The sequence below is a fragment of the Bos mutus genome, chromosome 26, assembly GCF_027580195.1.
Source record: "Bos mutus isolate GX-2022 chromosome 26, NWIPB_WYAK_1.1, whole genome shotgun sequence".
Taxonomy (NCBI): domain Eukaryota; kingdom Metazoa; phylum Chordata; class Mammalia; order Artiodactyla; family Bovidae; genus Bos; species Bos mutus.
The window spans coordinates 3,611,864-3,638,439 of record NC_091642.1 but is presented as its reverse complement, the minus strand read 5'-3'; positions in this window follow the sequence as shown (position 1 = coordinate 3,638,439).

Below are 26,576 nucleotides of genomic sequence, written 5' to 3'. Positions count from 1 at the left end.
AATGTGCAATCAAGACAATATTAATTAAAAATGGAAAGTTTTTCCTGCTGAAAATCTCATCAGAGCCACTCCTGAGACCCTGGAACATTTTCAGTTCAAGTCATATTTGGTTTTCTGTGGGATTGCTCAGATTCTCCATGGAGACGTGTAGGTTCACTGACCCTAGGGGGTGTCAGCCCATGTGACGCTCCTTTAAATCCAGAGCCATGAGTCTTCCCAGGTCCAGTAAAGTCAACCAGCCTGGAAATGTGCAGGGTGACCGCATACCTACTATTTCCTAAGTGTGTTATTTTTCTACTGTTGCATAACAAGTCACCACAAATTTAGCCATTTAACACACATTCATGAGCTCACAGTTGCCATGGGTCAGGAATCCAACCAGAGCTCAGCTGGAGTCTCTGCTCAGGGTCTCAGGTTGCAGTTAAGATGTCAGAGAGTCTGTTTGATAATGGAGGTTGGGTGCCTCTCCCAAGCTCATGTGGTTGTTGGATTGTTCCTTGTGGTTGGAGGACTGAGGTCCTAAATTTCTTGCTGGTTGTCAGTCTTGGGATATTCTTGGTTCCTGGAGCACCGTCATCTGGCAGTGACCTTCTTAGGGACATTCTGGCAACATGACGACTTATTTCTCAAAGCCACAGGAAGGACCAGGCCCCTCTTTAAAGGGCTTTCATCTGAGTCACTCGGGAGAATCTCCCTGCAAGTCACTCAAAGCAAAGTTGACTGGGGACTTGAAGCTTCACCAAAGCCGGTACTCCAATCACAGAAGCAGCATCCAGTCCCATCCGTAGGGCCTGCCTACACTCAAGGAGGTGGTTACATAGGGTGGGGGTGGGGAGATTAGGCCCTAGGGGTTGGGAATTTGGTGGAGTGGGAGCATCTTAGAATTCTACCTGCCTCAGTAAAAGGAACCCAGAATATGAATGCCATATGAACCTAGAAAAATTATCTAAAACCTGTGAATTTATCTGTAATTTGCCTTAAATGGCTGGAATTTTCAGAGATATAAATAAATCCAAAAGCAATTATTGCTGTGCCTGTTATTTCTAAGGCCACCTAGGGGAATCATCTTAAATGAGCTCATCTCCCACACCCCAGCTCCCCCTGAAACAGATCTTTGCTCAGATAATTATGAAAAACTACAGCAAGTACACTTCTTAGAGACAGAATATCAGGAAACCTCAGCTTCTTTCACCAAAGGTCCGATTCCAGCCAAGGATCCATAGACTTGGCTGTAAGACAGAGAGCAGGAGGCGTGAGGCTCTGCTGGGCCCAGATGTGGTTGGGAAGGACTGGCCCTTCCTTGCTCTGCACCTAATCAATCACCTTGACAGTCTCCACCAACTCATCCCCAACGTGACTAAGATCTCCCATCCCAGCTATCCTGGAGGGTCTACATTTGAAATCTCACCCTGTTTGCAGCCAGTTACTAACCTCTGGCCAGTGTCTGTATCTCTCTCTCTTTCCGGAGTTAGACTGATGCTTAACTCAGGCTGAACCCAACTAATCACTGTCTTACAACTAATTTACCCTGTCCCATCCCTTAATTCCACTACTCTTATTACAGTCTGTGAGAGCCTGAAAAAGGCCTCCCTAAACATCCCCATTCTGCTCCCCAGAACCTATTAATACATCTGTCACTTTACAGAGTAAATGGAACTTTGCTGGTGGGATTAAAGACCTGGAGGTCGGGGCGAATCCCAGAGTACGCAGGCAGGCCCTCCACGCAATCACAAGGTCCTTCTCAGAAGGAGAACCAGGAGGGGTGAGGCGGGGACCCAGAGGCTGGAGTGACTGAGGACGGGCGTGAGCCGAGGGATGTAGTAGCTTCTGGAGGCTGGAAAACGCAAGGCGAAGACTTATCCTTTTGAGGTTCAGAAGGAGCCAGCCTGTTCACCTTGACTGTAGCCAGTCGAGATTGATTTTGGGTTTCTAACCTCCAGAGGTGTCAGACAATAAATCTGCCTTGTTTTTTTCCACATTTTCATTTATTTCAGTTCAGTTCAGAAGAGTTGCTAAGTTGTGTCTGAGTCTTTGCAGCCCTATGGACTGCAGCATGCCAGGCTCCTCTGTCCTTCACCATCTCCCAGAGTTTGCTCAAACTCATGCCCCTTGAGTCAATGATGCCATCCAACCATCTCTACCTCTGTCATCCCTTTCTCTTCCTGCCCTCAATCTTTCCCAGCATCAGGGTCGTTTCTAATGAGTCAGCTCTTTGCATCAGGTGGCTTCAGTTTCAGCATCAGTCCTTCCAATGAATATTCAGAGTTGATTTCCTTTAGGATTGACTGATTTGATCTCATTGCTGTGCAAGGGACTCCCAAGAGTCTTCTCCAACACCATAGCTCGAAAGCATCAATTCTTCAGCATTTTTAATAAATATAAATTCTTGGAGGGTATAGCGTCACACAGATTCTATGTCCCATGGCCTTAGCAGGAAGCTTACTTTGGGATTTGGCACAGACCCTGCCACTGTTTCCATGAGCATGAATTATCTCTCCCCAGATTGCTCTGCTTTTGTGGATTTTATGCCAGGAGTTGCTGTGCTGTTCTTTGCTCTATACACATAAGCACATCTCTTGCTTAGGCAGAATATAGTTTCATCTCGAGCATATACACCTTCAGCTTTCAGGAAAGATGTGTTCTCCCTCTGATTCCAAAGACCCCACCTGTAACCAGCAAAAATGGCCCTTGGACCACAGCCTTCCAGACTTATCTGTCGTTTTGGAAGTCCTGTTCCCAGAGGCCTCCACAGCGTCCAAGATGGCTAAATGAGAAAGGCCTCTGCCTTGTTTTAAGTCACTAATTTTTGGTAACTTGTTCCAGCAGGAACTGGTGCAGGTGGGGAGAAAGGCCTTGCTCAAGGCCTCTGGATTGTCAGGACCCTGTCTCTCCACAGACAATCTTTGTGTGAGCTGGTCTTGGCTCTGTGAATTGGGCCATCTTTTAAAGCCCAGGACACATTGAGACTAGACCCAGAACAAAAACTAGTCATCACCCAAGGGGCAAGAGTACCAGCTGTGTGCTGAGCACCAGTCATGTACCAGCCCGTATAGGAAGGCAGGAGACATATTGTTGTGATCTCAGCCAGCATCAGAGCCTTCTGTGTCCCCACCCCTTCTGCAGGAATAATTCCACATGATATGTGAATTTGTCTAGAGAAAATCGTACCTGACAAAGTTTCACTTGCTTTAAATGATGAATTAAAAAAAAAGAAAACAGAAAGATTGGGGTGTTAGTATTCATTTCATAATTCAATCAATACACTACTCCTGATGATAGAACCAAATTAGAACATTAGATGCAATATTTAAATTAAAAACGTAACCAGCAGAAACAATATTAATGGTGATATCAAACATAGGGAGAAATTAGTGAGATGGGGATAGTGAGAGTTGACATCTAGCTGCAGCAGGGGCGTGATCACTGTTAAAATATTGAAATAGTTCCAGAGAACTTGGTAAACAGTCACTGCTCCTGTCTCCTCCCCTCCCCACCGCCCACCACCAGTCCTTCCACTGGATTGAAATCCCCCAATTCAGCAACTAATGGGTTAACAGCTGACCCGTCAGCACACCTGTGGAGCCCAGCACCTTGGACAGTGCCAAGCCTGATGGCTAATGCCTGGCACACTTGTCCTCAAAGACTTTCAATGTCACCCCTGAGTACAAGTAAGTAAAATCCTTACCCTCCACATTAACGTATCGATTTATATTGTACAGACCTGATAAATCAAGATATGCTTGTAACTAGAATTATAGGCATGTTACCTTCACATATGAAGGCCAAGTGGGAAGGCAGAGAGGACAGGGAGCAGAACGGAGGGGAGGGGCAGGGTGGGGAGCACTGCTTTCCATCCTCAAGGCTTCTGAGCTATTTATTACCATCTACATGCTTCCCTCTCGTAAATAAACATTAGACACCTCATGTTCCCCCAAGTCCCAGATCATGCTCCTCTTCCAGGCTGTGGACGAGGACTACACGTCTCAGGCTCCCTGCAGCTACACCAGGGCCGTGGGGCTGGGCATGTCCTGTGATCAAGATAAGTGAGCGCCATCCATGTCTTTAAAGTGTTCTGCTCAAAGCAATGTGCTCAGTCACCCAGTCATGCCCTACTCCATGCGACCCCACGGACTGTAGCCCACCAGGCTCCTCTGTCCATGGGATTCTCCAGGCAAGATTACTGGAGTGGGTAGCCATTTCCTGCTCCAGGGGAATCTTCCTGACCCAGGGATCAAACCTGCCTTGGCAGGCATATTCTTTACCACTGAGCCAGCTGGGAGGCCCCACTCAAAGAGTCTCTTCCTGTTGCAAGATCACCTGCGTAATGGAGGACTATAGACCAGTTGGTCTGAGAGCAAAATATTTTCTGTCCCTTGCTTAGTAGAAGATAAAGAAGTGTAAGTCACCATATCCAGAAGGAGCGACCTATGTAGCCACCTGTCCCCATGTTCTTGGGAACCTTCCAGAACTTTCCATAGTAGACGCTGGAGAGAAGAGGGAGAAAGTGGAGAACACGGCCGAGCCTGGGATGTAGCAGGGACTCAGGGACAGGCAGCTACAGTTTAACCACCCAAGGAATAGGTGTTAGGATCAAAGAGTGTCTCTCTTCACAGTCCTGGCAGACGCTGATGGTCCCGAGCCCTGAGAGGCAGACATCAAGCCCACAGCTCAGCCCTGATCCTGTAGAGCCTCAGGGCGGCTGCGGAGGCTTTGCAACCCACAGTTCTGCTAAGGGGAGCTGCCTCCCAGTAACCTGGGGTTGCGTTTACTGAGAAGCACGAGGCCACTCTTCATATATTTTTAATATTCTAGTTATCATGCAAAATCTCATCGATGAGAAAGTTTAAGCAGTGTGCAAACAAGGCAGCCTGCCGAGCCACGTTAAGATACCTAGCACACCATGTCAACACGACAAGCCTCACGTCGTGTTTCTGATTATATTTAATAACACTAAATTAGCTTTTCTTCATGTAACATATTGTGCCTGCGATGCTATTTGTTTGAACTAAAAACACCCTTCCTACTTTTCTGTTGTAATAAAAGGACTCACGTGGTGACCAAAATTTCTAGCCATTTTTATGCATTTGCAGAACAGTAGGAACACGGAGCAATTCGTCTCTGAAACCAGTCAGAGACAGGCGTGCTGAAATGGGCTCCATTACCCAGGGCACGGCGGATTGTTCCAGACATCTGGGAATGGAGCGGCTACTCACAGGGGGACCCAGACCATGCCATCCTGAGGGCATGGCTCTCGCTTCTCCTTCCTGCACCCGGGGCTGGGAGGATGAGGCCAGAAATGCATCAGCAGGCACTCATGCACTCCAGCCCTTCAGGGCCAAGCAGGGGGAGCTTGGCTGCAGGGGCCTTGGGACATGTCCACCTTGTCACACATGCAGACTGGGGCTGTAACTGCCAGCGGAGCAGTGGGGACCTGGGCAATGACCCCTCCTGGTCGAGGAGAGGTGCCCGTCCAGCAAGAGCATATAGGGGTTTAGCGCTCGTACTGCTAGCCTTGGGCTTCATTCTGATGCTAGACTTTTTCATCCTCCGTTGATGCCCCAGATAATTTTGCATTTAAGTGTAAGGCTTACTTCCTGCCCATTTCTAAGCCAGTGAAGATCACAGGACGTGGTCGGGTTTGAGGCTGGGGGTGAAGGAGGCTGGAGCTCCCTGTCTGCTTTTCCCTTCCATGCTTCCTTGTTCTCAATAAGACTTAGATTAAGCAAATTCAAAAGACAGGAGGGCCCCGCAGGACAGGACACAGGCAGGCCCCAGGCTAGAGTTCCCACATGCATCTTGGCTCTTGTACAACATGGCGGGTGTTCAAGGTGGATGTGCCACTCTAAACGGAGCATTGGAAACAGACCCCTGGTCACCGCCAGCCTCAGAGAGAACAGGGATTCACCTGGTTTCTTTCTGATTCGAAGCTGTGAGGAGAAGTGCAGGTCGAGACTGCACCCAGTAAGGATGGCGGTGACAAAATGAGGAAGCAAAGGCCATTCTCAGGGATGGACAAAAGGAGAAAAATCTGGCTTGACACAATAATTCAAAGAAGAGACTGAGACTATTTCCCCCAAATATTAAACCTAAATATTGTGGAGCAATAATTCATCTAAAGCAAATGCCGGCTATTCAAATATCTTCCTTCTATAGAAATCTAGAGAAGTTAACACTACTATTAGATGAGGCTTAACAATGGCAACCCACTCCAGTATTCTTGCCCGGAGAATCCCATGGACAGAGGAACCTGGCAGGCTACAGTCCATGGGGTCGCAAGAGTCGGACATGACTTAGCAGCTAAACCACCACCACCAATATGAATGTATGAATTAATAAACAGCATGCAGCTGAAAAAATAAATATTGTATTTCATTTACAAGAATCTCCACCCCCCGCAAAACAAAGTAACTTTGAAAGCTAAGAGTAATGGGGAAGAATTTTCACTTTCACATACTTACATGTGCTACATGTATGTCCCAGACAGCAAACTATGTGACTCCACAAAACCCAGATGACCACAGCTGGACAAAGAACTTAGACTAAAAATGCAAGTCATGAGCTAAGTAAGGAAATAGGAGATGTCAAAAGAATGCCAGAGGGATAGATTATTCAATGCCTGGCGCAAAATTCTTTGTCGACTATGTAAAAAATAATCTAAATCTTTATATAATATCTCACAAAAAATACGTTCCAAATAAAAATAAAAAGTAAATGAAAAATAACAAGGATAAGTAAGAAATATACATGATTTTTAAAAGTTTGCAAGTTTAGTGTGAGAAAGGCTTTTCCAAGCACAAGACCTAAAGAAAGAAGCAGAAGAATTATTAAAGAGTAGTCTAAATAAAAATGAAAAAAACTGCTAAAGGAAGAAATGTCTAATATTAACATAAAATTAAAATGGAAACCATTTGAGAGAAGATGTTTGCTAAATATAGGATTGTATGTGCCAAGTCACTTCAGTCGTGTCCGACTCTTTGTGACCCCATGAACTGTAGCCTGCCAGGCTCCTCTGTCCATGAGGTTCTTCAGGCAAGAATACTGGAGTGGGCTGCCATTTCCTTCTAGCTCATGGTTATTAGCCTTAAGATAAAAAGAACTCTTGAAAATCAATAAGTAAAAGGTAAATAGAAAACCTGGCAAGGTGACTCACGAAAGAGAAACGTGAATGGTTAATAAAATTCTGAAGTAGTGAATGAGCATACCCAGCATCAGTCCCGTTCAGTTCAGTCACTCAGTCGTGTCCGACTCTTTGCAACCCCATGGACTGCAGCACTCCAGGCCTCCCTGTCCATCGCCAACTCACGGAGTTTACCCAAACCCATGTCCATTGAGTCGGTGATGCCATCCAGCCAGCTCATCCCCTGCACCCCGCATCACAGGTGTCCAATTTGCAGGGCTCTTCCTGAGTGTCTGTGGCTCCTCTAGCAGGGTTTCATCTGTTTGTTCTGTTTTCCTTCGCTTTTTACTGGTGGTATCAGGGCCTCAGTAACCTGGTCCCGGGGAAGGGCCATTCTCCTGTCGTTAGCTGAAACTTTTTAGAAGGAAATTTGGCAATGCACATCAAGTTTGGGGCTTCCCAGGTGGTGGGGTGGTAAAGAACCCGCCTGCCAATGCAGGAGATGCAGGCCCAGTTCCTGAGTCAGGAAGATCCCCTGGAGGAGGGCATGGCAACCCAACTCTTGCATGCAGAATTCCACAGACAGAGGAGCCTGGTGGGCTATGGTCCACAGGGTTGAAAAGAATCGGACAGGACTGAGCACACACACACAAAGTTTATTTAAAACATGCATGATCTTTGACATCGTAACTCCATTCCTAGGAATTTTTCTGAAGAAAAACTAAAATAAGTGCAATGATTATGTTTTTAAGTTCATACAGTAAGCAGTTAGGTTCAACACAGTACTATTTACAAAAATCAGAAACTTTTATCCTAAGAGTGAGGGCCACAATACCCACCTCTCATAAATCCTACGATTTCTGACAAAACACAGAATCTGGCACAGAGCTGGTTTGTATTAAATTATCATCCCCATTGTTGTTGTTTAGCCATACCATGAAATGCTGGATGCCATTAAGAAAAATGTCGGAGAAATACGTGGATTCACCTGGGGAAATTTGAGATACAGTAAATGTGGGAAAAGTTAGCTATAAAACAACAATTATAGGAAAATCCTATTTGTGAAAAAATATATATATCTGAGTATGTATCTTGAACATTCTGCAAGGAAATAAACAAAACATTAGTAGCACCCACCTATGGATTCTAGGATGATAGAGTAATTCTTTTATTCATAATTCTCTATATTTTCTTCTTCATCTAGAGTGATCATGTATTTCTAGGGCAATAAAACAAAGTATTTAAACTAGGAAGACTATGTAGGTACAAATGAAATACTTGTGACACAGTGGAGAGTGAGACAATATCCCAACTGGCCTATACGCTGATTTCAGCCTGGTAGAAACACCCGCACATGTGGAAGGCTGGAGGTCTGCGAGCGGAAATGAGCCAAGTTGAGCTGTGGGATGCGGCTACCTCCTCACCCCAGCAGAGAGGGGCTCGCGCCCTGAACTCTGAACTTTACGAGCTTCTGCTCTGACCCTGCACCTGCTCAGAAGACAAGGTCATGAGGTCTGCGGGTTGGATGCTCACCTGGAGTTCACGGTCCCTGGTGGAGCCCAGCCCATCTCCCCTGTGACGTCTACCGCTGAAGACACGTCCACTCAGAGGCTCCAAGGCTGGCCCCGGGGCTCACTGTGGGTGAGTGAGTGCGGACAGGGCTTGCGTGCAAGGTCCTCAAAGTGTGAGAGGTGGTCAGAGGTGCAAAGAGAGACACGTGGTCCGAGGCCAGGGGCCAGCTCTCCTGCTGCCACGCCCAGAGAGGGACAGGAGGAGCCCCGCTCCTAACTCGAAACTCCAGCCTCCCTTCCAGGGAGCCTTCCTCGCCCGCAGAGGGGGAGCCGCAGCACCTACCTGGCAGATTAGCTAGTCGCATCGGCACCTCTTCTTAGTGAGCCCCACAACCCGTGTCCACGTGAGCCTTGCTCAGGACCTACTATGTCAGGGCTGGTCTTGGGCGGCAAGGCTATCACTTCCATGCCTGTTGTTGTCTTTGATGTTTTATTTTCTTTGCTATCGTTGCAAGCGGCCTTTTTCATTACAAAAGCTAAAAATAAGGAAATATCAGCCAAATGGTCCATTTCCCTTAGACTGAGGCTTGTGACGGCCTGCTGGGGGTCCTGTGCCCACTCCCATTGGTTCACAGGCCGCACACCTGTCTTTCCCACCTTCTGGCCCACAGTCAGCCTCTTTCCCCACCCAGCCGCCCCAGCCCTGTGTCGTCTCCCCAGATCCAGAGGCCTCCACTGGCCCTGGCTTCACAGCTCCCACAGTTCCACGTGTCTTGGTCCAGCCCGCATCCTGGAAGCTTGGAATTCCCACAGGCTTCGGCTGCTTGTCCCAGTAGTCTGGGGGCTTTTCCAGCAAGATCTGCACTGAGTCCTGGGCCGAGGCCTCTGCTGGACCCTTGGCTTGAGGGTCTCAACTGTCCACCTCTGGTGCCCCTGTCTCCAGGTGGGGCCTCCAACTGTGGGCACGGTTCAAACCCGAAGTCCACCTAATGATGGCCTCCCTTCGGGACAGTCCCTGCTTCTTCCTCCACACACACACACACACACACACGTGTGTGTGTAAGCACACAGGAAGAAACGAGATGCTGTCCCTGGTTTGCATTGGCATGACTGTCTCTCTCAGGCTGGCAGCTGCTCTTCAGGGAGAGTAACTGTGATGGACGGGACCCCAGGGGCGCCAGCTGGACCTTCAAACTACATCGAGCTGCTCCTATCTGAACAGAGGGGCTGGGACCCGAGGGCGCAGAGCACACCCAGTGACGTGGACTTACAAGCACAGGGTGTGAAATAGAAGCGGCTCGAGAAACACTGGATGAATTCAGTCTACAGTTCAGGATCAAGAGGACAGGAGGCCAGCTCCATGTTAAAACGCCAAAGACCAGTCTGACTCGCTTCTGTCCCACGCGTGGACACAGATGCTCCCTTCTCTGGCTTCAGACACACAGTAATCCTTACTCAGGTTTTAACCTGGAGGGGATTCAGGGGTTCATAAATCTGGATGGGAAAAATTACTGAGACGTGACATATCTTTAATTCTGAATGCAGGCAGCAAACCATGGTGCTTTCAGCGGTAAGGACAGAAATCAGGAGAAGCTTTGAGATGTCTGCTACAAACATGATGCGACATGAAGTGTCAGGCATTTTCAGCATCCCCGCTACAAAGAGCATTGATCACTCCTGACCAGACCAGGTCACTGGTGTGTTAAAGAAGCAGGCATCACACAGTTACTCTAGTGTCTGTACCATCCTTTTTTTTTTCTAATACCTGATAACTTAATTTCAGTTGTTCTTTGCTGGCTCAGACGGTAAAGAATCTGCCTTTACCTGCAACTCAAGAGACCTGGGTTCGAGCCCTGGGTTGGGAAGATCCCCCGGAGAAGGGAATGGCTGCCCACGCGAGTATTCTTGCCTGGAGAATCCCATGGACAGAGGAGCCCAGGTGTTTCCTACGACCAGTGCATTCTCTCGGCAACGCTCTGTTTTCACAGTCCATGGGGTCGCAAAGAGTCGGACACATCTGAGAGACTAACACTTTCACTTTGAACAATATTTGGCTCTATTTCATAGATTTTTAAATACATTGTTTCAGAAGGGGCGTCCAAAGGTCCTGCCAAACGCCAAAGGGGCCACAGAAAAGAAAATGCCCCAAAGGGGCCACAGAAAAGAAAAAGCCCCAAAGGGGCCACAGAAAAGAAAATGCCCCAAAGGGGCCACAGAAAAGAAAAAGCCCCAAAGGGGCCACAGAAAAGAAAATGCCCCAAAGGGGCCACAGAAAAGAAAATGCCGCAGCCCGGCCCCCGCCCCCACCAAGGTGCCATGAGCTTAATGCCCCATTAGTCAGTACCTTCAGGTTGCAAACTAGGCAAAACAGATCTTTTCCAAGGGAACCAGTCCTCGTTCCAGACCTCCTAGCTTCCTAAATTTAAGTGGCAACTTCAACTTTGTTCCAGCACTCGGTGCCAGGAATGCAAGATGAAAGAGGGCCGTGGACCGGAGCCAACCACAACCAGCCTCTGAGCCAGGAGAAGGAATAGACAAAGCTGGAAAATAAGCAAAGGGCTTTGTTATTATGGTAACTTTGGCTGGTGTAAGTAAACACAGGCTTTAAAATGCTCAGGGTCACACAGAAGCAAAGATCTGGGGCCTATTTGTTTGGGAGCCAAGGATATGGGGAGAACCCGCCAGGATCATAATTCTGGCTGGCACCGTGGGGTAATGACCCAGAACTGGTTTGTTTTGACAGCTAAAACTCAAGGCAGATAGCTGAGACGCTGCAGTGTTAAAAGCAGACTGGCCTCTCAGATGAGCCCGGGACCAGAGGCACCAGTCGCCCGAGGACACCACTTTCTCTTTCTCTCCCACATGGGCAGCATGAAGCACAGGGATTTACCCAGAAGCATCCTGGAATAGAGGTTGGCCAGTCAAAGGAAAAGATGAGGCCACTGGGTGGCTGTGAAAGCCAGCACACATCTGGCTGGCAACCCTGCCAAGTGCCCATCTAAGCCAGAACCCACATGCTAGGAAAGACTGGAGGCAAATGGAGAAGGGGGCAGCAGAGGATGAGATGGTTAGATAGCATCACTGACTCGATGAACAGCAAGTTGAATAAACTCCAGGAGATAGTGGAGGACAGGAGACCCTTGTGCATTGCAGTCCATGGGGTTGCCAGGAGTCGGTTACGACTTAGCAACTGAACAACAAAATGTGCCGAATACCCCACGTGTCTCCAGATCCAATTCCTCCGAGGGGAAATTCTTACAATTCACCTTTCTTTCTCCAAGATAGAGGCTATGACAACCACATGACTGGCCCCTGTTTGAGAGAGGAATGTAACCCCTAACTAGGCATTTTTAAGTATATTGAAGGATACTTCCATCAGTAACACAAAATCCACAGAAAAGCAAATGGGATACGACCACCTCTCAAATAGCAAGCACCAGAGCCAATCCAGTTCATGCTTCCCCAAGAACATCCCGAGTCCAGTGGCAGCCCCCCAGGATCGTGTGTGTGCGCTCAGTCGTGCCTTACTCTTTGCAGCCCCAGGGACTGTAGCCCACCACGCTCCTCTGTCCATGGAATTTTCCAGGCAAGAATACTGGAGTGGGTTGCCATTTCCTACTCCAGGGTATTTTCCCAACCCAGGGATCGAACCTGTGTCTGTCTCTTGCATCTCCTGCGTTGGCAGGTGGATTCTTAACCATTCTGCCATCTGGGTAGCCCCCACACTACCCAAGGGCCGAGTAGTGATTGAGTGCAGGATTGAACACGAAGCACAACTTCAGGGGGCTTCACTTCAGTTCAGTTCAGTTCAGTTCAGTCGCTCAGTCGTGTCCGACTCTTTGCGACCCCATGAACTGCAGCACGCCAGGCCTCCCTGTCCATCACCAACTCAGGGGGCTTTAGGGAAACCCTTATGGAGAAGTGAACCTTTCTGGCAATGAGAGAGGACCCTGCTATTGAGAACAACTCTAAAAGCTGGATAGAAAAAAAATCTGCTTGAGGACATTGGAAACCAATCAAGACAGCCAAGACTTCAGGGTTTGAAATCTCAGAGGGAAGGGGAAAGCGCTGGGGTGAGTCTTCTGTTCACTGATGCTTTTTTTCCCACTGGGGTATTTGCCAATTTACAGCATAGGAAATAGAGTTGAAAGGAAAAGTGTAGCCCAGAAAAGTCTCGCTGGGCTGAGAAGACAACAATTGGAATGCAGCACAGCCAGAAAATGAGAGGCCAGGATTCTAGTGTAAAAGAAACCCCAAGAGAAGCCAGCCCTCGTATTCCGCACCCAGTTCTCCCCAGGGCACTTGTCAACGCCGAGCAGTGAACACAGGGCAAAGCAGGAGACACCGAGAGGGAAGCAGCTGCTAAGAGGCTTAAAAGCTAAGTGGGGATCTTGGCAGACGCAGAGTCCTGGAGAGACAAAAATTGAAGTTCAGAGCTCACTAAGGAGGGGGTGGGGGCGTGGTAAGGACTTCAGGTTCTCAGCTGAAATTCCTAAGACACTATCGCCCAGGAATAATGCAAACCATACATAGATATGCAGGAGATATGGAGGACAGGGAAACCCGGCCTGCTGCAGTCTATGCGGTCACAAGGAATTGGACACGACTTAGCCCCAACAGATCCCCTAGAAGAAGGGAAAGGCTACCCACTCCAGTATTCTGGCCTGGAGAATCCCATAGACTGTGAAGTCCGTGGGGTCACAAAGAGTCGGACGCGACTGAGCGACTTTCACTTTCACTAGCCTCAGTAGGTCACCCCTTACACCAGTGGAAAGTCAGACTAGATGAGGTCAAGGTGATCTTCCCCCTACTCCATCCCCCCCAAGAAGTAAAGGGCAACACCATCCAGTGGCCGCATATCATCATACGGAGTCCTGACGTTCAAATAAAACTGACCAAATGAGACATGCAATAGGAATAAATCATAGAATTCAAGAGAAACAATTGAAGATAGGAACAGGCTCACAGGTGATCCTTATATCAGAGTAATCAGATATGAACTAGACTTATAATGAATATGTTTGAGAAAATTAATGAAAATAGAGAATTTTGTCAGAAAACTGGAATCAATAAGAAAGAATCATAATGAAATACAATATATAACTTGAGAGTTTAGCCAATTGATTTACATGAAAGTTAGACATAGAAGAAGAGATGATAAGTGAGATAATGACAGACCAATATGAAAGATCCAACATCGGCCCAGGAAAACCTAAGAGATGTATGAAGACAGGGTAAAGAAATCTAACGCCTGGTTAACTGGAAAGGTTAGATAAAAGCATCATTGGAAGAGATAGTGGGTGAGATTTCTCCAGCTCTGACAGAAGAATTTCAAGATATTCTACAAAGTCCCTGAAAGGATAAATACAGTTTTGATTTTCATACCAAAATTGAAAATCAAAGACAGGGAAAAAATTAACAGCAAAAGCAACCAAAGATAAATAAAGGGAAAATAATAAGATAAACTGCTATGTTTTCAAGATAAATGAAGAAAGCCAGAAGACAATGGAAAGAAATCTTTTAAATGATAGAAGAAAGTAATAGCTACTTTAGAAATTTATCCTCATTGAAATATCTTTTAAAAACAAAGAGCACATAAAGTTTGAAAAATGAGAATGTGTATTTATAGTACACCCATACTAAAAGAAACATTAAAGCAGATTATTAAGCCACAAAGAAAATGGTAACGAGTAGGTTCACAGTAGTGCTTGAAGAAGCAGAGACTGTTAGAAAGCTTACACAACGAACATCACTCAAGTGGTGAAAAGCTAAAAGCTTTCCTCTAACACCAGTGAAAACACAAAGATAACCTACTCTCACCACTTTTATTCAACATAGATTTGGAACTCTTATCCAGAGTAATTAGGCAAGGAAAATAAATAAAAGATGTTCATGTTAAAAAGGAAGAAGTAAAACTCACTATTTGCAATGCATGCACGCACACTTCAGTTGTGTCCAACTCTTTGCTACCCCCTGGACTGTAGCCCAACAGGCCCCTCTGTCCACGGGATTCTCCAGGCAAGAATACTGGAGTGGGTTGCCATTTCTTCCTTCAGGGGATCTTCCTCACCCAGGGATTGAAGCCGCATCTCTTATGTCTCCTGCATTGGCAGACAGATTCTTTACCTTTAGCGCTACCTGGGAAGCTCAACACATTTATTTATTTGGCTGTGCTGGGTCTTGGTTGCGGCATGCAAGATCCAGTTTCCTGACCTTGGATCAAACCCATGCCCCCTGCGTTGGGATCGCAGAGTCTTAACCACTGAACCACTAGAGAGGTCCCTGTGAATCTACTCATTACCATTTCCTTTGGACCTCAATAATCTGTTCTAATATTTCTTTTAGTATGGTGTACTATAAATACATATTCTCATTTTTCAAACTTCATGTGTTCTTTATTTTTAAAAGACACTTCAATGAGGATAAATTCCTGAGGTAGCTATTACTTTCTTCTAGCATTTACAAGATTTCTCTCCACTGTCTTCTGGCTTTCCAGTTTGCAGATGACACCACCAATGACACCACCAAAACCTATTAGGACAATTCATGAATTCAGTAAATTGGCAGGATACAAAATCAAGACAGGGAAATCTGTATGTACTATACAGTATTTTTATAAACTAATAACAAACTATAAGAAAGAGAAATTAAGAAAACAATAGCACTTATAATGACAGCAAAAAGAATAAAATAACCTAGGAATAAATTTAATCTAGGAGGTGAAAGACTTATACACTGAAAACTGGAAGACATTGATGAAAGAAATCAAGGAAAGACATAAATAAATGGAAAGAGCTCCTACACTCATAAATCAGAAGAATTAATACTGTTAAAATATCCACACAGCTCAAAGAAATATACAGAACAAACGTAATTAAAATGTTTTAAAGTCTTTGCATTATTGGAAAAATGATAAAAGATTTAATCTGAGTTGACTCTAATGAGCTAAGAATATGAAAGTTACCCAGAGACCCACCAAAAATAATAACCATGAGAATAGCCATGAGAAAAAAATAAAAGAGCATATGACCATAAGAAAAAACAAAAGAACAGATAACCAGTAATCTGAAAGAGAGTAAAAACTTAAAGAATAAATAATCTTTTTATTCTTGGCATCAGGCTAGAGAAAATAGAGGAAACAAGTAAAAGCTAAAGAATAAAACATCAAATGTAATCCCTACACCAAAGTTTACATTAGGCATAAATGAAGTAAATACGCCAATTGAAAGACTCATATAATCTTTTAAGTGAATTTTTTAAAGCCTAACTACATGCTGCTCAAATATGCTAGATGTTGCTTGTTTTATTAGTAAGGATACGGTCAAGTTCAGAGGAAAAGAATGAAAGTGGAGATCTCATGCAAATATCAACCCCAAAAGACTGCAGTATCTACGTTCATATCAGACAAAGTTGACTCTAACACAAGACATGTTATTAGAAATAAAGAGAGATTTTATAGTGATTAAAGGGAAAGTTCAACAACAAGATAAAATAATTCCAAATGTGTTCCACCTAATAAAATAGCCTCAAAATATATAAAGCAAACACAACAGAAGTAAAAGTAAAACCATAGAAATCCACAAATTTACTTAGAGATTTTAATACTGTTCTCTCAGTGGAAGATAGAATAAGCAGAAAAAATAAAATCAGTAAGTTGATAGAAGAAGTAAAAACCACAGTTAACCAATTGGACCTGTTTGACATGCACAGTATATACTACACCCAACAACCACAGAATACGTATTCTTTACAAGCTCACACAAAACATTTCTTAGAATCTATGTTGGATTATAAAATAAGTCTCAATATAATATGCTCTATGATCAGAGCAGAATTGAGCTCAAAATCAATAACTAAAAGATAACCAAAAATTCCTTCCTAATTATTTGGAAATTAAGCAACACAATTCTAAATAATGTACAGTCAAAGAAGAAATCATAATGAAAATTAGAATGTGTTTTTAATTAATTTTTACTGGAGTACAGTTGCTTTTCAATGCTGTGTAGTTTCTACTGTACAGCAAAGTGAATCAATTATGTACAAACATATATCCCCTTTTTTTAAGATTTCATCCCTATTTAGGGAACCACATAGCATTGAGTAGAGTTCCCTAGCTATACAATAGGTTCTGATTAGTTGTCTATTTTATACATAGTAGTATATATATGTCAATTTCAGACTGAATAATAATGAAAACAAGTTTTACTGAAATTTTCAGATTAAGTAATACCTAGAAAGAAATGTATATCCTTAAATACACATTTTCGACATGTGTAAAGGCTGCAAAATTATGATCCAAGCCAAATGCCCTTGAACTTTTTGGTCTCAAGACTATTTCATAGTCTTAAAATCATTGAGGACCCCAAATAATTCTTGCTTATGTGAATAATATTAATCCTTATTTATCATACTCTAATACTAGGCTTAAAATTTTTTTTATTAATTCTTTTTAAGTAACAATAATGAATCCATTACATATTATCATTGATAACATCATTTTAGAAAAAAAATTTCTGAAGTAAAATACTAAGTGAAAAGTTTGGCATTGTTCTGCATTTTTTAAAATTTCTGTAATGCTTAGCTTAATGGAAAACAGCTTTATCTCATATTTGCAGCTGTATTCAATCTGTCTTGATATTTTGTTTTGGGTGAAGTACATAAAGAAAATTTATCTTCACATAGCTATGTAGTCGGATAAAGGAGTATTTTAATAGCTTTGTCAGGTAATTGTGTAGGTCTCCTTTGATACTACACTAAAATTTATCAGGTGTAATTTTTTAAAGGTGAATTGCAATGTGACATCTGATGTGCATGCATTTTCTCTACTCCATTACACTAGAATCCATGTCTATCTTACACATCGAGTGGATCTTTCACTCACACATAATTTTATAACGTTATACGAAAATCAGGAGCTTCCCAGGTGGCGCTAGTGGCAAAGAACCCACCTGACAATGCAGGTTAGACATAAGAGATGGGGGATATATCTCTAGGTTGGGGACATGCCTGGAGGAGGGCGTGGCAACCCACTCCAGTATTCTTGCCTAGAGAATCCCATAGACAGAGGAACCTGGCGGGCTACAGTCCATAGGGTCACAGAGTTGGGCACAACTGAAGCAACTTAGCATGAGCATACAACAGCCATTTTGAAAATATTCATTTACTGAGTTACGCAGATCTTGCAAATATCAACACATTATCCTTATACACTTTTTTGAAATTATACTCAGTAGTGTCTCTACTTATCTCATTATGAATGTCTCAATGTATGGGAAAGCTCTCAAGGTCCTGTTAGTGGAAACAACCTTCTCTTTGCCTGGAACTGGTCCAGTTTTAGCACTGAAATTCCTGCATCCCAGGAAATTCCACAGTTCCAGGCAAACCAGCATGCTGGACCAATGTGAATGTAAGTCTTCCAAAATTTTCAGTTTTGCTTAAAAGCTTGAAATTTATCATTGGCAATAAATATCTCAGTGATTTTCCTTGAAATGACAGATTTATTTTATTATTCTTTTGAAAAACTTCTGCAAAATACCCAACTTGGAATAACTGTAACTTGTCTGTCAGTTTTTTGAGTAAAATAGCAATTCGTGAAAAAAGGGGGGGCTTGTTCATTTTGTATCACCAACAATTACAAAAGTATTCTCCTTTGAGTCAATTATTGGACTTCAGTATTCAACAGAAATGCTTTATGCTTATTTCTTATTTTGTTATACAGAATATTTATTAAAAGACAAATAAAATTAGTATTTTTTACCACTCATCAAATATATTTTTAAGTGAAACTATCAGTTTGTTTGAAAGTATGTGGCATTAAGGTATGTAATGACTACTAATACAGTGTGGTGTTACTATGCTAATTCAAAGGGCACCAACAATTTTATTCACTGTTAGTTTTACATCATCAATAAAAAATAACAACACAGTAAAAAGGTGATGAATATTGTATTGTTTTAGTACTATTATGAAAATACTTTTGACTTCATTGGGCATCTAAATTCCCTGTGTATCCCCAGGGTTCACAGAAGATACTTTGAGAACTGATGCCCTAAATACTCACATCAAGACCCTAAAAATAAAAAGTAAATTGGGCCCAAAGAAATGAAAAAAGGAACTTAAGAATTCAATACTGGGTTATTTGAGACAGCAGAAAGAGAAAGAGCAAGGTAAGAGCATAAACCAGCTAAATATAAAACAAAAACAGCTGAAAATAAACACAGTCTGAAACTGGCTTTTTGAAAAAATCTAACAAAATACATGCATAGATAAGGTGAGACTGATCAAGAACAAGAAAGGCAACAATACTAATACCAGGAACAAAAACAAAAAAAGACCATCAATGTATATATTATAGATACTAAGAAGATGATATTCTGAACAACTTCATGTCAATACATTTGGAGAATTTACCTGGAATGTATCACTGAAACATACAAAACTGACTCAAGAAGAAATAGAAAATCTGAAATGCTTGATATGTATTTTAAAAAAATTAAACTTGTAGTTCAAACACATCCCACAAGGGAAAACCCAACATCTAAGTGACTTCTTTGGTGAATTCTTCTGTGTATTTAAGAAAGAAATGGTCCCTATCTTATTTTTTTCCAAAGCTTAGCAAACGAGAAATCACTCTGTCAGTTTATTTTTCAAAACCAGTATAATCTTCATATCAACATTTGATTAATGGCCTTATGAAAAAGAAAAAGAAAACTAAGATCATGCCATCTGGTCCCATCACTTCATGGCAAATAGATGGGGACAGAGGAAACAGAGGCTGACTTTATTTTTCTGGGCTCCAAAATTACTGTGGATTGTGATTGCAGCCATGAAATTAAAAGACACTTGCTCCTTGGAAGTAAAGTTATAACCAACCTAGACGGCATATTAAAAAGCAAAGACATTACTTTGCCAACAAAGGTCTGTCTAGTCAAGGCTATGGTTTTTCCAGTAGTCATGTATGGATGTGGGAGTTGGACTATAAAGAAAGCTAAGCACTGAAGAATTGATGCTTTTGAACTGTGGTGTTGGAGAAGACTCTTGAGAGTCCCTTGGACTGAAAGGAGATCCAACCAGTCCATCCTAAAGGAGATCAGTCCTGGGTGTTCATTGGAGGGACTGCTGTTGAAGCTGAAACTCCAATACTTTGGCCACCTGATGCAAAGAGCTGACTCATTGGAAAAGACCCTGATGCTGGGAAAGATTGAGGGCAGGAGGAGAAGGGGACGGCAGAGGATGAGATGGTTGGATGGCATCACCGACACAATGGCTTTGGGTGGACTCCAGGAGCTGGTAATGGACAGGGAGGCCTGGTGTGCTGTGGTTCATGGGGTTGCAAAGAATCGGACATGACTGAGTGACTGAACTGAACTGAACTGACAGGTCTAATAACTTGGATGCAAATTTGCCAAATATTAACAAACCAAATCTGGTATGAAACAAAAACGCAAATGCATCACATTTCCATGGGGTTTATTTTAGGAATGCAATGTTGGTATAGGGCTTCCCAGGAGGTGGAATGGTAAAGAGTCTCCTTGTCAATGTAGGATATGCAGAGAGACCTGAGTACAATCCCTGGGTCAGAAAGATCCCCTGGAGAAGAAAATGGCAAACCACTCCAGTATTCTTGCCTGGGAAATCTCATGTACAGAAGAGTCTGGGAGGCTACAGTCCATGGGGCTGCAAAGAGTCAGACATGACTGAGTGACTTTGACTATCAGTTTCATATTAACATTAAGAATCACATACCTGGGAATAAATCTACAAAAGATGTACAGTGTCTGCACAGAAAACAGCAAATCACTGAAAGAAATTACAGAAGATTGAAATGAGTGTATATACATGCCATGAGCATTGATTAACAGACTCAACTGTGTAATTATGTCAGTTCCCTAGAGAGTCAATAAAACCCCAGTCTTAAAATCCCGAGGCATTTTGTGTGTAAAGTTGACAAACTGATTTTAACATTTATATAGAAATGGAAAGGACAGTCTTGAAGTTAAAAATGTATTAGACTTTAATGAGAGAAAAATGTATTTCCCAAATCAATTATGAAAACTTGTGACGGAAGGACAGAATAAAGAATCCAGGCACACAAGCATATTCAATTATATGATATATGCATCTATGTACATATTCAGCAATGAAAAAGTGAAAGTATTAGTTCCTTAGTGTGTCCAGCTCTTTGCTACACCAAGGACTATAGCCTGCCGGGCACCTCTACCCATGGGATTCTCCAGGCAAGTGGGTTGCCATTTCCTTCTCTAGGGGGTCTTCCTGATCCAGGGATCAAACTCAGATCTCCTGCATTGCAGGCAGATTCTTTACTGTCTGAGTCACCAGGGATGCCCGCTATTTCCAATCACCAAAACTTGGGGAAACCCACAGATATCCACCAACCGTAGGACACATATCAATACTGTGACAGTTCCATGCAGTAGAATAGTATATGGCAGTGAAAAAGAACAAAGTATTGCTATATACATGGATAAATCTTGTAGAAATGTTGTTGAGCTAAAAATCCAGATGCATTATACATGAGTAGATGGAATGTAATTTCACACATTGGAAGTTTTAAACCAGGTAAAATTGAACTGTGATGATAGATGTCAGAATGGTGGTTGCCTTCCGCAAAGTGGTGACTGTAAGGGACTTTGAGGAAGGCTTCCGTTGTCTGGTATCGTTTCACATCTCAACAAGGAGAAACAAGTGAGATTAAACGTTGTGAGAACCAAGATGTGCGGTGCTCATGATGGGGACCTCAGGGAACCACTCGGGCTGACAGGAGAGAGGTGATGAGGAACAGACAAGGTGGGAGACATTCACGATGAAAAGTCAACAAAGACGGGGTCTTGGATACAAGCACAAGACGTGGAAGCACAGAAATGTCACTGACAATCTCATTCTCATTAAACTCCTGGAGTGGGACAAGGTGATGCCTAAATGTGATTGTTTAATCCTAGCAAGAGAAGACCGGGGGTCCTGTAATGAAGCAAGTACAGGTATGGAAGATGAACTGTTAGAAAAAGAGAAATGTCTTAGTAATGCTTAGTAAGGCTAAATAGAGTAATGCTACCAAGTCTAGTTTTCCGATGTGTTGCTAAAACATGTCCTAAATTATAAAGAACATCATTTGCATACTGTAAAAGGAGAGGTCACAGGTCAGTATTCCTCATACTCCATGTTAGCTTCACGGCCACACACTGGTTTATGAGTGGTTTACCCACCTCTTCCCTTCTTCTTATCGTTATTAATACCTCTCTTCAATCTATAATTTAGGAGGGTGTGTAATTGACAATGCTGTGAGTTCAATTTTTTAATGCCAATTAAAAGATGATACATCAATTATTCTTCCGACCTCTTACTGACTTAATTCTCAAAACTGTCCTGCCTTGCTAGGGTCAGTCTTACTGTCCCAGAAAAACGTGAGCAAATGAGGTAACAGGTAAGAGCGTGTTAGAAGCTGCGCTGACATGCAGCAACACACACGTGCCTATGGGTGCCCACGTGGTGCGGACCGCAACCCATCAGCTATGGTGGGACGTGACAGCCACATTTCAGTAGATGGATTCATCCTCTGCAGCCCAGATTTGTGGTGGGGGAATCCCACTTTCTTCCTCATTTTGTGTAAAAAGCATTGTGTGCTCCTCTGCTTTCAGAGCAGCCAAGTACTGTCGTGTAATAGCAATGAAATCCATGCCTAAAATGATTAACATCTGAAGCCAAATTCCTCCTGCTCGGAGAAGAGGAGGGAATTTAGACCGTGTTCTCCAATTACTGCTGCTCAGTGCTATTTGCTGAACTTATAGGCAGAAAATATTCATTTCAGATGCAGCCAAAAAGGCCAGTGTACCATGGTTATAACTGTGTTCTTTTCCCCTGTGGGTACCTGAAAAGGAAAACATTTTGATAAAACCTTTAAAAGTCCTTACCCACAGCTCTCTAAAACCTGACGGAAATGAGCTATGGGCTTTTTCACCAATGAGAAGCCTGCATTTGGGGCCCCAGGTCCCAGAGGAGCAGAGATGCTTGGGGAGGACCAGGTGCCCTCCCGCGGGACTCAAGGCGTCCTCAGCCTAGAGCGGCCGGCGGGACTGAAGTGGGGCTGAGCGTGTGCCATTAGCGTCTGTACGTCTGCACTTGAACTGCTCTTTGTTCTGCGGGGTTTATTTCACCCATAATAGACCATGTTGACTTCAAAGCAGCCCCTTGCTTGTGGGGTGATAGGCTAGGAGAACCGAGCTCATTAACAGTCCTCCCTTTCAAATGGAAATCGTCCTGCCTTTATGGAAGGAGAGTGGAGAGCCCTTGGTAGAATTAACTGCTTCCTCTTTTCTCTCTGCGACTCTGTGGGTCCGCACTTGCTTCTGGACAGAGACAGGGAGAGAGCTGGAGAGAGAAATTAAAGGGATATTCACATCACTTGTCCCCTTCGCCCAAGCTGAACACAGGTTAATCGGAGACACTCAGAGAGCACTCAGTCCCACAGGACTGGTCCCCCAAGTGATCATGTAAGAAGATGATGTTCTCGGATGTCAATCCCTGGACCACTCTGCACGTACACGCGTGTGAGCAGGCACACACCCTCAGTGGACAGAGCTGCAGGATGGCCACGTCCTTTCCATACTGAAACCTCCCTCAGTGGCTTCTTGCACTGTCCTTGGGTTACCATTTGTTCCCAGGCTGCAAACCACGGTGAAAGCTCCAAGTCAAGAATGACAGGGAGCGTGAGGGTGGACAGGCCTCCAGCAGAGGGCAGGGCAGGTGGTCAGGGAGACGCTTCGGATTTGACAAGGCCTGGGTCAAACCGCTGCTCCAGGGGCAGTGTCTGGGGGCTCTTCTCCCCACACGGCTGTGCCATGGTCACCAGCCTCCAGGGGACCACGCAGGCCTCCTGTCCCCACGTCTCTCTCCCCAGGGACCCTGTCCCTCCACAGAAACACCGCCTGGAGGAGGAGGGCTGCAGACTCCAGGGCATTGGAAAGGGAAGGACATCAGACACCACTAGAGCCACTGCAACTGGGAGGGGAGACTCGCCGGATGAGCATACCAGGGGCTGCGGAGGAATTTCAGGGACAGAGAAACGACATCTAATGCCTGAAGGGAAAAACCTGTAGCAATCTGAGGGACGTACTGCTGCCTGGCAGAACTTGGCAGGGCCCCCGGCCTTTCTCAATGCGGGATATGTGTTAATGGATCCAAAATATTGAAAGCAAATATTGACTCTGACTCCTAAAAAGCCTTTAATTATTTATTTTGAATAATTTGATACTCCAGTAAATTAATGCTGAAGCATTCCTCTGTGCCAAATCAGTGCTTCTCAGTGGGAACTCAGTCCATCTTCGCAGGCAAGCGCACACTCGCAGTAGGCAGTCCATTTCTGCAGAGTGCCATTAAGTTAATTTCAAAAAGAACCAGTAAAGGTATATGGAGCAGGCAGTAATAGCATGGAAAATATCCAAAATTACTAGACCCAGCCACAGAACTTGGATACCATTTTCATGCACTAATAATTTGTAGTCTACGTATTGAAGGTAACTATAAACTGACTACTTTCCCTGCTAAAGCAGTCAGGTAATTAAAAATACGCTGTTAGTTGTCTACCTTTCAACATTGGGGAACAAAATGCCTTTCTCTTCTTTTGCTCGGTAAAGCGTCTTGCAGCCCGTTCCCCAAAGCGACACTGAAGTCCCGCGTCACAGAGATGGCCTCTGTGCCCTTGCTTTCCTTTGGGAGCATAAGGTGGATTTGCCACAGACCAGGCCAGTGGGAGACAGGGATTCACTGGGAAAGCTCCCAGGAAATCAGTTTCATTTTAGATGAATTACTATCTTAGGAATTTGTTAATAGGGGGATTCTGGATAAACTGTGAAATCAAACATCCAACAACAAAAGGACCCCACTCACCAAAAACCATCATATGCTTCCGTTTGGCAGAGGGAGTGGGGATTAAAAAAAAAAAAAATGGGCAGGGAAAAAAAAACTGTTGAACAACATTTTTAACTTCTAAGCATAGGTAAAAAGAAGACAAAGCATTTGAAGTTTCTATGAACCTCATGTGTTGGAGCATTCCCCGCTGCTTCGTGGATTTCCAGGAGGAATTACCTCTTTCAGTTCCATTTCATCCCCAACAGCCACTGTTTAGGCTGTTTTCACGGGCTACCCATTTCTATAAGTCCCTAAAGAAAAGGGATCAATTTAACCAAGAAAGGTTTAAAAAAAAGCAATCTCTTTACTATTCATGAAGGATATCAATATTACAGCAACCAGACTCAACCAGAGCCATTGTTCCTTCCAACTCCTGGAGAAGGTGTAATTTTGACAGCAAAAAGCCATTTAACTATTCATTGAGTCTAAGCTACAACTACACAATTAGTCAAGTAATCTCTCCAAAGGACAGCAGCTTTGATCTTCATGAGGAAGACATGTGAAAATGACAAAGGAGCCGGGCTCCCTTTCGGATTTTCTGTATGACCTGGATTTACCTTAATTCAAAGAGGCTGATGAGCCCTGTAAGCATTGAGTTTGTAGGAGGTGGCATCAGGGAGACTGGATCTTCAGACTCACAAAGTTGTGTGTCTGTCTAAGGCTGTCTCTAAAATTATCAGGTGGATTCGGAAATTCTCTGGGTAACTTACCCAAGAGAAATCCATTGCCTCGTGCGGTTGTGGCAGTCTCTGGAGAGGATCTGTCTTGGCATTTTAAAGAAGGCAGAATAGAGGCCTTGAAACCAAGGAGTGGGAGGGTCAAAAGTGGGTTCTCAGCCCCACATGTGTGCCCCAGATACAGACAGGTCTTCCCATCCCCCCATCTGATGTCTCCTCCTCTCCGGCTTTTCTCTTGGTCTGGCCCGCCTCGTTTCCTTCTGGTCAACCACAGCGTGGTCCTCCACTCACCCAGAGCCAAAACCTCAATAGAAGCAGACCAGCAGATGTTTCAGGCCATCACGGGGTGCATTTTCTAAGGCTCCTTCTGCACTCCCCATCCTCTGGTTCTCCCTGATGAATTGCCCTACAAGATAAAATCTTGTAGTAGTATCACAGTCTATGGTTTGCATTTGGGACATGCTTGGGTTGTATTCCTGGGTGCAGCTTCTGCAGCGCTCCCCCTGCCCCCCCTGCAAGGAAGCCCACAGAACTATCCGCTCTATAAATGAGGAAACATGGGAGACTTCCCCAGGTCCCAAATCCAGAGAGACTCAGCGGCCAGCTGAAGACTCACCCAGAGCCTAGCCAAACTCTACAGGCAAAGCCAGGAACCAGAGCTGGAGAAGATGGGATGGGGGGGGAGGAGTCAGAGAATTCCCCCACCCCATCCCTCTCCATTGCCCCTGTCCCGGTGGCAGAGAAGGGCAGCTGCCTCCAGGATTTGAGTTCAAAAGCCTCAAAAGGCCTCCTTGTCACAATCTCATCTTCGATCAAGGCCTGATGCTGAAGCAGAAATCCCCACCTCTCCGTTCCCTCCCTTGGGTGAGAGCAGCTTGTCTGAAAAGTGTTACATGGGAGGGAAAGCCATTAACTCGGGATCCCCCATTAGCCCACATTTCCAAATTTGCACTCAGCAGGACCAAGAAGGAATGGCATTTAGTACTGGAGCATCTGGATCAGAGAGAAGGGAGGGAGGGAGGAGCCCGGAGTAGTCATGGTGAGAAATAGGGCAAAAGGAAGCTTCTCTAGGAATTGGGAAGCCCTGAGCAGGTGCAGAGTGCCTGCCCTGGGTGGAAGACGAAGGACCCAGAGAGAGAGACGCGCGAAAGGAGTTGTGCAGAGAGGAGCCAGAGGCCGAGAGGACCAAGGGGGCTCCTGCCCCAGGCTTTTATAAGGAGGCTTCGTGGACCAACTGAGACAACAGATGCCTTCTCGGCCCAGCGTGTGCTTCAGGAGATGCCAGCACAGCAGGCGGTGGGGATCCGAGGTAAAACTCACCAGCACCCTGCCCTGGAACATGGCACC